The 12,072-nt window shown below is 40.0% G+C and overlaps 1 long non-coding RNA gene across 2 annotated transcripts in view; it reads left to right on the top strand.

Moving 5' to 3' along the window:
* LOC150081836 (uncharacterized) overlaps window positions 1–12,072 on the top strand; it is a 146,789-nt gene that overhangs the window by 119,831 nt on the left and 14,886 nt on the right. The gene's annotated exons all lie outside the window — the stretch shown is intronic.

The following is a 12,072-nucleotide window of genomic DNA, read 5'->3' as shown; positions in this document are numbered from 1 at the left end:
CCATCTATCGGTATTATAGCAAATGCAATAAGATCCAGGTTACTACCCATTTATAATTAGATTGCACTAACAGAAAAGCCCAATAAACCGGGAACTGCAAATTGTTTTTATTGTTTTATGGTAGTAACCTCCAGAAATGTACTCCTCCGCTCACTCTATCACACCTCACGAAATTTCTGTTCGAACTGAAAAATGTGAGCTCCTTAAAACATGAGTTGGCCTACATTATCACCTGTTATCTCGTGAATACAGCAAATGTGAACAGCGTATCTCTGACCACTATAGTAAATGAGAAATACAGCTCTCACACGTTTGACATATTAAAAATAAGCTTCATAAACTTGTATGTATTGCTGTGCATGTCACTACATTCAGCTTAGTGCCAGGTTTTTGCGTTCATGTGGTGTTACTCATATGGGTAGGTCATGGGGTTTTGTCAATGATATATAGGAATTTTGCTAGCAGGGAAAAGGAGGTGATTGTCCCCTGTGTATAAGGCAATGGTCAGGCCACGCCTTGAGTACTGTGTACAGGTCTGGAGGCCTCATTTTAGGAAGGATGTAGATTTGCTTGAGCGTGCAGAGAAGAGCAACAAGAGTGGTGAGGGGAATGAAGGGATCCTCTTACCAAGAGAGGCTTAAGTTTTGCAAATTGCAGTGGCTAAAGACAAGGCATCTGTGCAGTGATCTGATTGAGGTGTATAAGGCCTTGAATGGGTTGAGCATGCTGAATTCTGATGGGATCCTTCCACTTGTTCGGATTACGAACCTAAGGGGACATAAATTCAAATTAAGAAAAGACAGATGTAGTATAGATGTGCAGAAATTTGCCTTTAGCCAGCGGGTGGTTAATTGCTGGAACAAACTTCCATCTGTCGTTGTGGAAGTTGATAGGCTAAATAAATTTAAGGAGGAACTGGACAGGCATTTGGAGGGAATGGTGTGATTTTTTTTTTTTTTTTTTTTGGCTGATGCTGCATAAGCTCATACACTTGCTTTCTTGCATCACATGCCACTACTACTACTTGCAGACAAAATCGTGCACGAGCCAACACAAAATCGCGTTATAGTCGCATTGTTCCCTAATATATCAGTCATGTTGGAAAAAATTCGGGTTGCAAAAATGTGTGTTATAGCAGAACTGACTGTATATCGTATTTTATAAGTAGCTTTATAGAGCTAGTTACATTTGTTATTTTTAATTTAAATAGAGATAGGTTACCACAAAATATATGTAAAGAAGTTATTTCATTCAAATCTTTCTGCCATTGTTATAGTATAGTGAGTGATAGGGAATTAAAATTTTTTAATTGTGAATTAATAATTAAAATTGAAATGTGAATTATAATTAAAATTTGAATTCAAATTTTAATTTTTTAATCAAATTTATTAATTTTTTAATAGGTAGATAACACAATAGTACATATCATGGCATTTAGAAATCTATTAGATAGTGCAGTATTGATAATTGATTAATCTTATTATTATTGTATTCAATCAGATATCATGTCCAAGACTAGAGCAGCAAAGCAATGAGCACAAAGTAGCAGAGATGCTGTGAATCTGGGTAGAATGGAATGGGAGCGGTTCTCCAATGCATCACAGCCTTAAAAAAAGTGTGTGGATTGTGAAATGTTTGCGGATAATTCTGAAACAGGATATGATCTAGCCAAGGAGAATGTCTTTGTGTGTGCTAGGTGCAGAGAGTGTCAAAAAATTAGGCGCCTATGAGAATTTGAAGAGTCGGGTAGATGCCCTCGAAGGTATTAAAGTGGGGGACTCATCACGCTCTCAGCTGCCCAACTCAATGCCAGAGCGATTACTCCATTGTCAGGGAGACGAGTAATATTTTGTGTAAAAAGGATAGGACCAGTGTATGTCTGCCAGGGGTAAAAGTAACTTTAACTGATGTTGTAGAGCAGATATCATCTTTTAAGGGCACAAAGAGTGTTATTTTGTTGTACACGTTGGCACTAATGACATTAAGAGCAGGAGATATGCAGATTTACTTAACAAGTATAGGTTAATGTTGAAAAAAAAAAAAGTTGTGAGTTAGGGTTAAATTTGAAAGTGTATGCAATTCTGCCCAAACATGATAGGAGGGAGGACATGATGAGAGTCTTGTCAATCAATTCGGCCCTGGAGAGATTGTGCAAGGCTCATGGGGTAGAATTTTTCTCAGCGTGGTGTGCGCTTGTTAATAGGAGAGACTGCTTCTACAGGGATGGGATACACTTAAATAGAAGGGGTGCAAGAATTTTTGCTGATGCTATCAAGGCAGTGTTAGGTGGGTTGGAAAACTGCTAGCTTTGGGGGGGGGGATTCACAGCCTAAAAGATTTACAGTAGCTGCAGGCAGAGGTGCACGTGATTCTTGCACTGCCTTTATTAAATTGGAGGGCGGGGTGCTGGAGTTTTCAGGGACTGGTGGGAGTCATCAGGGAACAAATACGGTAACTCAGAATTTGTAGATGAAGGAATCACTGGGTTGCAGTGATCACAGTGTACTGATGTGGGATTTACTTAAAGATATTACTACCATCAGGGGTAAAGGGAAGGGTTTTTGCTTCCGTAAAGGTGACTACAGTGGTCTCAGACAGTTTTTAAATTTTATACAGTGGGACCAACTGATGATGTTACCAGCAGCAAGTATTAAATGGGAAGCATTCAAGGAAGTAATCATGAAAGCTACTAGGCTTTTCATACCAATTAAGAAATACTGTTCAAGGTTTAGGCCTAAATGGATGTCAGATGAACTAATGTGACCCCGTGGCAAAGAAGAAAAATGCATAGGATGCATATAAGTTATCAGGCGACACAGAAGCCTATGCTGTTTTTCTTAGCAAAGGATGCTAAGAAAAACGGCCGACCGGGCTAGCCGGGTGGGTAAAGTGCCTGCCTGACAACCCAAAGGTTGCGGGTTCGATTCCTGCCTCGGGCTTGGATCAAAGTACTGCAAAAACCTTGGGAGGTGCATTATGGCCACAGAAGCCTATGCGCCAACAACTACCAAAAAAAAGCTAAGAAAAACAGCAAAGACTTCTTTAGTTATATAAGCTATAGAAAGAAGAGATGAATCAGATTGGTGCACTTGATGCCGATGGTTTGACTGGTTGATGATCCTGCTCAGATAGCTGATAATCTGAGTGAGTATTTTGCATCTACACTGAGTGATCACTGAATTATGATCACCTACCTAATACTTTATAGGTCCTCCTTTTTCCCTCAGTACAGCAGCTATCCGAAGTGGCATTGATTCAACAAGATTTCGGGAGCATTCGGGAGGTATGGCCTCCCAAACACTTCCGAAACTTTGCTGATTAATATTAGTAAGCTGGTTGCATGGGGATACAATGTAGAATGAAAGAAGGATGAGTGAAATGAAAGAATGCATAAGAGTGAAAGAATTGTATGAGTATGCTGGGCACCGAATAAAAGTAATAAGGTGAAATAGGGATTGTGGTAAAAGGGAATAAATGCTAGTTTTGGTGAAACAGAGTGACCCACTAAGGAAGCAAGAGAGAGGTAATGAGTGTTATGATAAATGGGAGTGAGTGAAGGAATGAATGTAATTTGGTGAATGAATACACAGTTAATAAGTTATTTAGTTTAAACATACTAACTCAAATTGAACTCAACACACACTGCACTCCCCCCCTGGCCTGAAAAGATATGCAGCAGCTGGGGCTGCACTTTAACTGAAAAATAACAGTAAGTTAGTGCCAGGGGAGTGCAGAAAGAAAGAAAGAGATGAATAAATGAAATGAATGCCAGAAGAATGACCAAGAGTGTGTGTGGGAGTGAAAAGAACATAAACTAAATAATGTTGAATCTAATTACTAATCCCTAGTCTTATTTCTTACAACCTATCTAACTTTAGTTAAAATTAGTTATTAGGTTTTAGTATATTATGTTACATTATATACCTGTCATGCCCCTCCCCTAGTGTGAAAAAAAAAAAAAAAAGTTTATATATATATATATATAACCTAACAAAAAAATAGATAATGTAAATAAAAAATATAAGATAATATAAAATGTAAAAAAAATTATAAAATCAAAATGAGAGCAGAGTGAATGACGATTATGAGTGGAAAAAATTGCCTGTCTTCCACCCCCATTCGCCCCCTGGATTGACTGGTGGATTATGGTGGACCAGTATGGTCCCCTGCTCATCCAAGCAGACACTATGCCATGGCTACCTAGCGGCATGGTGTGAGATGCTGACATTGATTGGTAGGAATTAACCTGGCCAATGTGGTTGGAGCTCCAACATAGGGATCCCTTACTCCTACCACCTGGGTTGGTTGTTTTTTCTCTCTCTCTCTCTCTCTCTCTCTCTCTCTCCCCCCCCAACCTGGGTAGCATCCTTCCTGCTTTGGACTGGTGGGTCACCCCACTGCCAACTATCACCTCCCACTCCTCAGAGTAGGATGGGCATCCTGACCTGGAGGGTCCCCCTTTCAACCAGGTGGGTGCCTTCACCACTGCTCCCCTCTTTCTCTCTACTACTTTATAACTAACTACTCTCCCACTTCCCATCTCCCCACTACTACTTTTTTTTTTTTACTGGGCTCTCCCTGTCTGTAGTCTTGGCTACCACATGGTTTGCTCTGCCAGTGCTTCATACTCCCTACTGCCTGGTTCATCTCCTTGTGGCACTGAATGGTAAACTAGAGGTTTCTGTGTGAAAACACAAGCCTCTAGGCTAAGAGGCCGGATGAACAACATAACCCACACTAACACTTCACGAGCATGTACTAACCTGTACATGCTCGTGAACTCACCAGCATGTACCAGGAGAGGGCGCTGACTCTCTTTAGAAACAGCTGCAAGTTACAGGCTCCGAAAAAAACGATAAGTTTTTGCTTTTTATTTACATAATTGTTATTTTATATTGTACTTAATACGTAGTCTTATAGTTCTAATTACGCTGGTTATTTTTATTTTAATTTGTATAAACAGTTTTTGTAGATAAACGTAATACTTTATAAAACCGTTATTTCATTCGAATATTGCAGGCATTGTTTTTGTATATAGTGATAGGAATTCGAATTTTTAATTGAGGTAGTTAGGTAGCTCTAACGTATAATTATAGAAACAGTAATATGCTTCACTGTTTCTATTAGATAGCGTAGTATTGACATTTAATTTAATTTAATTTATTGATCTTATTAATTTAAAATATCATGCCCCAAACTAGAGCAGCAAAGCAAAGGGCACAAAGTGGCAGGAGTGCTGTGACTCGGAGGAGAACTGCGGGGGGCGATTCTCCAACGCATCACAGCCTAAAAAAATGTGCAACTTGTGAAATGTTTGCCGAACTATCTGGAACGGAACATGATATTGCCATGGGGGATGTCTTTGTGTGTGCGCGCGATGTAAGGAGTGTAAGGAAATCAGGCGACAACTCAGCATTGTTATGGGCCTATATGAGAGTTTGAAGGACAGGGTGGATGCCCTCGAAAGATCTAAATTGAGGGGCCCATCAGGCTCTCAGCTGCCCACATCAACGCCAGAGCTTGCACTTGGTCATCACGCAACACAGCGGCAACCCCCAAGGCAGATTGCGCTGGTCCCAAAGGAACTAGTAGTTGTTGGTGACTCTATTGTCAGGGAAACGGGAAATATATTGTGTAAAAAGGATAGGTGGAACAGGACCAGGGTATGTCTGCCAGGGGCAAAGGTTGATGACGTTGTAGAGCAGATATCATCTTTTAAGGGCACAAAAGGTGATATAGTTGTACACGTTGGCACTAATGATATTAAGAGTAGGAGACCGGCAGAATTACTTAACAAGTACAGGTCACTGTTGAAAAAAAGCTGTGAAGTAGGGTTGAATTTGAAAGTGTCTGCAATTCTGCCCAGACACGATAGGAGGGAGTATATGATGAGAGCCTTGTCGATCAATTCGGCCCTGGAAAGATTGTGCAAGGCTCAAGGGGTAGAATTTTTTTCAGCCTGGACTGTACTTGTTAACAGGAGAGATTGCTTCTACAGGGACGGGATACACTTAAATAGAAAGGGTGCAAGAATATTTGCTGATGCTATCGAGGCAGTGTTAGGTGGGTCGGAAAACTGATAGCTTGGGGGATACAAGGACTAATACTTTAACAGTAGCCGTAGGCAGAGGTGAAGGTGATTCTTGCACAACTTCTATTAGAATAAGTAGCGACCTGGAGCGAGGGGTGTTGGGGGTTTCAGGGACGGATGTCAGTCATCGTGAAACAGGTAGGTATATGGGATGTGTTAGAGTGGCTGGGAATAGGAATAGGTGCATGTATACTTGCATGTATACCAATGCTAGAAGTATAGTAAATAAATTTGATGAATTTGAAGTGTTGGTCAAGACATCAAAGGTGGATATTGTTGGGATATCAGAGACATGGTGTCACCCAGATATAAGGAATGCCGAACTGGAATTTGGGGAGTACAATGTGTACAGAAAGGTTAGACAGGATAGGAAGGGAGAAGGTGTTATGCTGTTAATAAAGAAAAACATAAAATCAAAAGAAGTGCATCCAGTTGATATAGATGAACAGTGCACTGTTGAGTCAGTTTGGTGTGACATAAGCACTGCGAAAGCAAAAATTAGAGTAGGAGTGTGTTATAGGCCTAATGACTCGAATGAGTACAATGAACAATTGTACAGAGAAATAGAGTGGGCTAGTAAATCGGAATGTCTTATAATGGGGGATTTTAACTTCCCAGATATTGACTGGAACTTGTGGGTTGGGCACTCACACACTAGTCAGACTTTTGTGGATTTATTGGATGATTGTTTTCTGCAGCAGCATGTTCGAGAGGCAGCCAGAGAAAGTAATACTCTTGATCTGGTTATCAGCAGTGATCATTCATGTATTAGGAATTTGCAGATAAAAGAACCACTAGGTGGCAGTGATCACAGTGTACTGACGTGGGATTTACTTAAAGATTTAAATACCATCAGGGGTAAAGGAAAGGGTTTTTGCTTCCGTAAAGGCGAGTACAGTGGTCTCCGACAGTGTTTAAATTCTGTACAGTGGGATCAACTGACGATGTTACCAACAGTAAATTCTAAGTGGGAAGCATTCAAGGAATTAATCGTGGAAGCTACTAAAAGTTTCATACCTATTAAGAAATATTGTTCAAGGTTTAGGCCTAAATGGTTGTCAAATGAACTAATAAGACTCGTTAGTTAGTTAGTTAGTTGGTTGGTTTTTAGGAGCATTAGCAACTAAGGCCATATTGCTCCGGGAAATGCGGTGGTCATTCTCTGACCTTTCCTCATCCTCCGTATTTGGTGGTGACGGGCTCGAACCCCGGTCTAATCAAGAAGTGTGTGCTATGCACTGCTGCTCCTTCCCACCTGGCTACGGAGGCGGCAATAAGACTCGTAACAGAGAAGAAAAATGCATGGGATGCATATAAATTATCAAGCGACTCAGAAGTGTATAAATATAGTGCAAATGCATCAGAAATACATAGCTATATCTGAATAAATCAGAATATTGGTAAAACGGCATCGTTTTAAGTTATATCTCATATTGTGAATACCTTCACAACGAGTTGCCATGATATTGCACTACTTCGAATAAGTAACGCTTCACCTAAGGAGAAGACTAATGTTACTTATTCTCAGATGGATACCACCACCCAGACGGCACCGTTTCAGAGCTATTTGGCCCTTCTTCGGTGGGTGGGTAGGTACCCGAGTGATGCAACGATGGCAAAACAGTTATGAAGTATAACTCCACAATATGAGAGATGCCTGATGGTGTATCATGTATTTAGACTCAAGCATTTAGGGCATAAGCCTCAAGCTATGAAGGAGTCTAGACTATGTATAAATATAGTGCAAATGCATCAGAAATACATAGCTATATCTGAATAAATCAGAATATTGGTAAAACGGCATCGTTTTAAGTTATATCTCATATTGTGAATACCTTCACAACGAGTTGCCATGATATTGCACTACTTCGAATAAGTAACGCTTCACCTAAGGAGAAGACTAATGTTACTTATTCTCAGATGGATACCACCACCCAGACGGCACCGTTTCAGAGCTATTTGGCCCTTCTTCGGTGGGTGGGTAGGTACCCGAGTGATGCAACGATGGCAAAACAGTTATGAAGTATAACTCCACAATATGAGAGATGCCTGATGGTGTATCATGTATTTAGACTCAAGCATTTAGGGCATAAGCCTCAAGCTATGAAGGAGTCTAGACTATGTCTCTGAAACGGTGCCGTCTGGGTGGTGGTATCCATCTGAGAATAAGTAACATTAGTCTTCTCCTTAGGTGAAGCGTTACTTATTCGAAGTAGTGCAATATCATGGCAACTCGTTGTGAAGGTATTCACAATATGAGATATAACTTAAAACGATGCCGTTTTACCAATATTCTGATTTATTCAGATATAGCTATGTATTTCTGATGCATTTGCACTATATTTATACATAGTCTAGACTCCTTCATAGCTTGAGGCTTATGCCCTAAATGCTTGAGTCTAAATACATGATACACCATCAGGCATCTCTCATATTGTGGAGTTATACTTCATAACTGTTTTGCCATCGTTGCATCACTCGGGTACCTACCCACCCACCGAAGAAGGGCCAAATAGCTCTGAAACGGTGCCGTCTGGGTGGTGGTATCCATCTGAGAATAAGTAACATTAGTCTTCTCCTTAGGTGAAGCGTTACTTATTCGAAGTAGTGCAATATCATGGCAACTCGTTGTGAAGGTATTCACAATATGAGATATAACTTAAAACGATGCCGTTTTACCAATATTCTGATTTATTCAGATATAGCTATGTATTTCTGATGCATTTGCACTATATTTATACATAGTCTAGACTCCTTCATAGCTTGAGGCTTATGCCCTAAATGCTTGAGTCTAAATACGCGACTCAGAAGCCTATGGCAGATATAAGTTAATCTGCAATCAGGTCACAAAGGAGGTTCGGCAGGCGAAGGCAGATTACGAGAAATCCTTGGCAAAAGATGCTAAGAAAAACAGCAAGGATTTCTTTACTTATATAAACTCTAAAGGGAAGGGGATGAATCAAATTGGTCCACTTGACATCGATGGTTCGACTGTTGATGATCCTGCTCAGATAGCAAACAAACCGAATGAGTATTTTGCATCTCCATTCACACATCGAGGAGTTATTAAGGTTTTAAAATGGCAGAATGTAATCAAATTGTAGCAGAGTGCTTAATGATTTTGTAATAACTCAGAGTAAAGTGGAGGAGAAATTGTTGAAGTTAAACATAAGAAAGGCATCTTGGGTGGATGGGATCTATCCAGTTATATTAAAGGAGGCGGCAGAGCAACTAAGCAAACCCTTAGCCATAATTATGAGAGCATCCTTGGACTCAGGGGAGGTTCCCACGGACTGGAGATGTGCAAATGTATCCCCAATTCACAAAGGGGGATCGAAGGGTGACACGAGTAATTACAGACCAGTTAGTTTAACTTCTGTTCCGGGTAAAATAATGGAGTCGCTGGTTAAAGATGCATTGCAGGATCATCTAGACAAGACTGCAGCAATAATTCAGACACAGCATGGGTTTGTTAAGGGAAAGTCTTGTGTGACAAATTTGATAGGATATTATGATGTGGTTACAAAGGAACTGGATGCAAAAAACAATTTTGATATCATATATTTGGATTTCAGGAAAGCTTTTGACACTGTTGCGCATGGAAGACTACTGTACAAATTGGAGCAGAATGGTATTAAGGGTAAGTTGCTACAATGGATAAAAGGATGGTTAAGTGCGAGAAGACAAAGGGTGGTAATCAATGGGTGCTGCTCTTCTTGGACTAATGTTATTAGTGGAGTCCCACAGGGTTCGGTGTTAGGTCCACTGTTGTTTTGTATTTTTATCAATGATATTGATGAAGGTATATCAGGCTTAATGTCGAAGTTTGCAGATGATACAAAGGTTGGCAGGGTTGTTAATGACAGTAATGGCAGTCTGCTACTGCAACAGGATCTAGATAATTTGGGCAGATGGGCTAAGAAGTGGCAACTGAAGTTTAACCTTGACAAATGCAAAGTACTGCATATGGGTAGAAATAACCCCAGAGAAACGTACCAACTGTGTGGTACTACACTTAAGGTGGTAGGAAAATGAAAAAGACCTGGGAGTAATTGTGCAGTCAGATATGAAGTTCTCTGAGCAATGCAGACAGGCTGCCAGGGCAGGTCATGGGGTTTTGTCAATGATATATAGGAATTTTGCTAGCAGGGAAAAGGAGGTGATTATCCCTCTGTATAAGGCAATGGTCAGGCCACGCCTTGAGTACTGCGTACAGGTCTGGAGACCTCATTTTAGGAAGGATGTAGATTTACTTGAGCGGGTACAGAGAAGGGCAACAAGATTGGTGAGGGGAATGAAGGGATCCTCTTACCAAGAGAGGCTTAAGTTCTGCAAATTGCAGTGGCTGGAGACTAGGCACCTGCGCGGTGATCTGATTGAGGTATATAAGGCCTTGAATGGGTTGAGCACGCTGAATTCTGATGGGATCCTTCCACTTGTTCAGATTACGAACCTAAAGGGGCATAAATTTAAATTAAGAAAAGACAGTGTAGAATAGATGTGCGGAAATTTGCCTTTAGCCAGCGGGTGGTTAATTGCTGGAACAAACTTCCATCTGTCGTTGTGGAAGTTGATAGGTTGAATAAATTTAAGGAGGAACTGGACAGGCATTTGGAGGGAATGGTGTGATTTTTTTTTTTTTTTGGCTGATGCTGCATAAGCTCATACATTTGCTTTCTTGCATCACATGCCACTACTACTACTACCTACATAAATCTGGCCTTTACAGAGTTTTGCATTCATCACATTGTGACGCAGAGTTGGGGAAAACCCCCAGATCCGCATTACAAATAACACTATACACTGTTCTAAACAATTCCAGAACTCGGGGGCATTAATTAAAATTACAGAAGAAGAGGTTTAGACTAGATTGTAGGAAGTTTTCTTTTAGTCAGTAAGTCGTTGATAGCTGGAACAAGTTGCCCTTGTGGTTAGTTGAGGCTGAATAAATTCAAAGGTCTACTGGATACTACCTGTGTGAGGAGGGAAGCATATAATTTGTTTTCTTTCTTATCTACTTAGTTTGTTGGTTTTTTTTTTTTTTTCCCAGTGCAGCAAAAGCCTGTGGCTTCCTTGCACTATATGCCGAATACTGTTACTATTATGGAAAAGGTTTCATTGTCAAAGTCACTGAACATGGCAACTCTGAAGTGATTGCTTAAAAATATTTTTGCTTTTCCTGTGCCAAGATATCTTGTATATACATTATGGTATATTAGAAGGGAGAAATAATTTATTTTATTTTTACTGTACTGTACAATATGTACTGTATTTCTAGGCGCCTCCGTAGCCAGGTGGAAAGAAGCAGCAATGCATAGCACACGCTTCTTGATTAGACCGGGGTTCGAGCCCGTCACCACCAAATACGGAGGATGCAGAAAGGTCAGGGAATGACCACCGCATATCCCGGAGCAATATGGCCTTAGTTGCTAATGCTCCTAAAAACCAAATAAACAACAACAACAGTACTGTATTTTACCTTTCTCTCAGAAAAAAAGGTTAAAGCTAGGCAGTTCTATGTACAATCAATTGCAATATAAAAATTCACTGTTTTCCTTAGCTTTTTTTTTTTTTTTTTTTATGTGATATAACTACTTGAAATCTGGAAAATGCCCAGATCTGGCAGGGATCAGGTTCCGAGGCTGCCAGATTTGTTAGGTTTGACTCTAATATTTTCTCCATGTATTGAAATGTTAAAATAAAGAATTTTTTTTGTTCCTGATAAATGACTGAATATTCACGTGAAATGAAATACTTACCTTGCTAATCTTCAAAACAAAAAAAAAAAATGGTCACTGTACTTAGCGCCACCAATGTCACCTTTTAAGTTCATCTCATTAAATTTGTTAGGTCCTTAATTTTTATTGTATCCATGTATTTGAAAAATAACAGAAACTTGACAAAAAATTGGAAGAAACCTAAACTTTTTTTTGGAAACAAAAAGACATCCAATTTCTGATTAAATTGGAAGAGTTAGCAGC

The sequence above is a fragment of the Mastigoproctus giganteus genome, chromosome 8, assembly GCF_048544385.1.
Source record: "Mastigoproctus giganteus isolate SK-2022 chromosome 8, ASM4854438v1, whole genome shotgun sequence".
Taxonomy (NCBI): domain Eukaryota; kingdom Metazoa; phylum Arthropoda; class Arachnida; order Uropygi; family Thelyphonidae; genus Mastigoproctus; species Mastigoproctus giganteus.
The sequence above is the reverse complement of the archived record's forward strand: the minus strand, read 5'-3'. Positions and strand labels throughout refer to the sequence as shown.